Genomic DNA, 4,137 nt, shown 5'->3' on the forward strand with positions numbered 1-4,137 from the left:
CAGTACGCGGGCCTCTCACTGTTGTGGCCTCTCCCATTGGGGAGCACAGGCTCCGGACGCACAGGCTCAGTGGCCGTGGCCCACAGGCCCAGCCGCTCCGCGGCCTGTGGGATCCTCCCGGACCGGGGAACGAACCCGCGTCCCCCGCATGAGCAGGCGGACTCTCAACCACTGCGCCACCAGGGAAGCCTCACGATATATATTTTTTTAATATTTATTTATTTATTTGGCTGCACTAGGTCTTACCTGTGGCATGCGGGATTTTTGTCACCGCGTCCGGGATCTTTGTTGCAGCATGGGGGATCTTTTCTTTAGTTACAGCATGCAGGATCTTTAGTTGTGGCATGCGAACTCTTAGCTGTGGCATGTGGGATCTAGTTCCCTGACCAGGGATCAAACTCGGGCCCCCTACACTGGGAGCGCGGAGTCAGACACTGGACCACCAGGGAAGTCCCATTTTGCACATGTTAAATGGCTGACAGTTCTGCCGTGTCTCCATCAGTTACACATTTTGACTTTTCTTTTGGGAGGCAGAGGAAATCTGACAATCTCCTCCTCCAACACTGCTATGGTGCCCATGCTATGGGGCTAAATTCAGGCTTTGAAACTGAGGAGGACCCTGTGCGGCTCCGGGCATGGAGACTTCTGTCCCCTGTTTCTTGTGAGCAAGACTCCAGCCTCCATAACCTTCCCTGAGTTCCAAAGGGCAGATTTGAACTGTTGCTAATCAAGGGAGGAGCAGCCAAGAAACCACCTGAGGCAAGATTAAAGGGACCAGAGAAGCTCATCAAGATTATGAGATCACCTGAGACCCTGCACACACCCTCATCTTGTCAGCAACCCCACCCTTGAACTATTGCTATAAACTCCTCATCAAATCCTCCCAGGTGGGGACCCATAGTTTTTCAAGACAGGAGCCCGCTGTGTCCCCCTTTGCTCAGCAAAGCAATAAAGCTATCCTTTCCTACTTCACGCAAAACTCTGTCTCCAAGATTCGATTTGGCACTGGTGTACAGAGGCTGAACTTTCAGCATCAGCTTCACCTAATTCAGTGCTGCCTATGACTCCCAACCCTTATACTGGAACCTTCCAAAGTTATCTATAAGCATCCTTAAGCTATGTATGTGTATGGGAAGTGGGGAGGGGAATGGAGACACTTTATGTAGTGATCAACTTCAGCCCTAAATAAATGTGGGCCTAATGAAATAATAACAGCATTTACTCATCCATTCTTTCTTTTTAATTTTTGTTTTGTTGTTGTTTTTATTTTTACTCATCCATTCTTCATACAGTACCTGCTATCCTGGAATTTATGTTCTAGTTGGGGGAGACAAACAAATAAATTAACAATAAAATACATAGGGTGCCCAATGACACTAGTGCTGTGGAAAAGAATAAAGCCAGGGAAGGACATGATGAGGGAGCATCAGCAGGAGAGAGGCAAGGCTGGGCCTCTCTGAAGGGTGAGCATGCTAGGCAGCAGCCCAGCCTGGTGTGGGAAGGGTGGGTAATGGTACAAGGTGAGGTCAGAGAGGCCAGGCCCAGGGCCCCAGGGGCATGGGGCCAGGTTAAGTCCTCTTAAGTTTGGCTTGGGCTCTGAGTCAGATAAGAAGCCACCAAAGACTAACATAATATGATTTACACTTTAAAAGGATCCTCTGGTCTCTGTGTTAAGAAGAAACTGCAGGAGGGAGGAATCAAGATGGCAGAATAGGAGGATGCGGAATTCACCCTTCCTCACAAGTACATCAAGAATACATCTACATGGGCTTCCCTGGTGGCGCACTGGTTGAGAGTCCACCTGCCGATGCAGGGGACACAGGTTCGTGCCCCGGTCCGGGAGGATCCCACGTGCCGTGGAGCGGCTGGGCCCGTGAGCCATGGCCGCTAAGCCTGCGCGCCTGGAGCCTGTGCTCCACAACGGGAGAGGCCATAACAGTGAGAGGCCCGTGTATGGTAAAAAAAAAAACAAAACAAAACATCTATAGGTGTGGCCCTGTTACCTTGGAGAGCTGAAGGGGTCTGGAGGTCCTGTGACGGTGTTCTGGGACGGAGATCTAAACAATATAAACATTAAACAGTACAGCTGCCTCAAATCCCTGGGAATTTCAGAATGACTGACACTTCTGAAGCTGTTAGAAATTTTGAAGAGATGTTTGCCAGTAGATTCACAGAAGATGACAAAGAGTACCAGGAATACCTGAAACGCCCTCCTGAGTCCCCTCCAATTGTTGAGGAATGGAATATCAGAGCTGGTGGGAACCAAAGAAATAGAGGCAATCGGTTGCAAGATAACAGACAGTTTAGAGGCAGGGATAGCAGACGGGGGTGGCCAAGTGACAATCGATCCATCAATGGCATGGACGAACCTGGGGTAACAATTATTCACAGCACAGACAAGAACCTTACTACCCCATCAATATAGACACTATGGTCACAACCAACGGCCTCCCTATGGCTACTACTGATAGAAATGTCAGCAGCTTTTAGTAAAACCATTTACTCTGTTAACATGACAAAAGTTTATGTTGTATTTTCTGTGGGTCATAGTTTTACATCTGATTGTAGAGAGTGGATTGATTTTTTGGAACTTGAGAAAGAAAGAAAAAACAAAAGAAAAGAAACGAGAAGGGCCAGCATCCCTGGTGGGGAAATGAAGTTGGGGAGAGGTTCCTGCACTCAGAAAAGCCCATTCATGGTGGGAAAATCAGCTGGGGCAGAAAGGGACCTTTGGAGGATTGGAGGTGAACACAGCAACCGGTCTGTGGAAGGCAGGACAAAGTAAGAACTGCGTACATGGTCCGTGCCACAGCCCTGCGCACCCCAGCCTGAGTCACGTGTCTCCTGGTGTAGAGGGGACTGGGTACTGGAAACTGGGGTTTGGAGAATGGACCCGGGGAGGACAGCAATTGTCTGTGAAGAGACAGCATGAAGGGACAGGAGTAAGGAGCTCCACAACAGGGAAGGTTTTTGGAAGAAACCCGGGCTGCTGTAGAAGCAAGGTATCATTGTTGAGTGGCACACAAGGAGAGGAGCTGCCATTGCAACCCCCTTCCCCCCAGCTGGCCCCTGCCTCCATGGGCACTGGGAGGGACTCCCACCAGAGTGAGCATGTCCCAGTCTGTGGCAACTTCCTGCCAGTCTCTGTCACCAGAGACACTTTACATGACCCAGTTGTGGCTGCCTTATCCCTCCACAGCCTGAGTGAGTAAGTTCCCCAGTCAGCCTGGGTGCCTCAACAACTGCTGCTTTCGCCACCTCTCGCCTGGGTGGGGAAAAGACATCTAACGGTAGCCCACATGCAGAGGTGGGACCAAAACCAAAGCTGAGCCCCGGGGGCTGTGCTACTAAGGAAGAGGAACGGAATTCTCTCTGTGCAGTTGCACAAGCTGTGGATTAAATCCCTGTGATCTGCTTGGTAAACCCTGCATCTGAGGAATATCTGAATGGACATGTGCTCCCACAACTGAGACCAGTCTAGCTTTAGCAGCTGTGGACTCTGAAGGCAAGTACATGTGGGAGATGAGCCAGGTCAGAGTCTGAGCTGCTCCCACAAGGCCCACAGCGGGTCCAGAGACCTACCTAGAGGTAGTGGAGGGCCTCCTGGGTAGGGAGGGGTTGGCTGTGGCTCACTGTGGGGTCAAGGACACTGAGAGTGGAGGCCTCAGGAAAATATTATTATTACTATTGTTTTTCTATTTTTTAATTAATTTTTATGGGGTATAGTTGCTTCACAATGTTGTCTTAATTTCTACTGTACAGCAAAAAAGTATGGAACACTTCATGAATTTGCGTGTCATCCTTGCACAGGGGCCACGCTAATATTCTCTGTTATCATTCCAATTTTAGTATATGTGCTACCGAAGCAAGAACTCTTTTTGGGTTTGTTTCATTTTGTTCTGTTGTTGTTTTCTGTTTTAATTTTATTTAATTTTTAAATATATTTTTTACTTTTCTATTTCTACTTTATTGTGGTTTTGTGGGTTTTTTCTTGTTTTTCCTTTTGTTCTTTTTTTTAATCATCTTTGTGTGTTTGTTTTATGTTATCTTTGCTTTTTTGTTTTTTGCGGTATGTGGGCCTCTCACCGTTGTGGCCTCTCCTGTTGTGGAGTACAGGCTCCGGACACACAGGGTCAG

General features: G+C 48.5%; 1 protein-coding gene and 1 pseudogene across 1 annotated transcript in view; one reads left to right on the top strand and one right to left on the bottom strand.

Annotated features, from left to right (window-relative positions):
* Positions 1-4,137, bottom strand: part of SHLD1 (shieldin complex subunit 1) — an 86,103-nt gene that overhangs the window by 68,677 nt on the left and 13,289 nt on the right. The window lies entirely within an intron of this gene.
* On the top strand, positions 2,114-2,468 carry LOC103073091 (RNMT-activating mini protein pseudogene; annotated as a pseudogene).

Source organism: Lipotes vexillifer, unplaced genomic scaffold (genome assembly GCF_000442215.2).
Source record: "Lipotes vexillifer unplaced genomic scaffold, Lipotes_vexillifer_v1.1 scaffold610, whole genome shotgun sequence".
In the NCBI taxonomy this organism is placed as follows: Eukaryota; Metazoa; Chordata; class Mammalia; order Artiodactyla; family Lipotidae; genus Lipotes; species Lipotes vexillifer.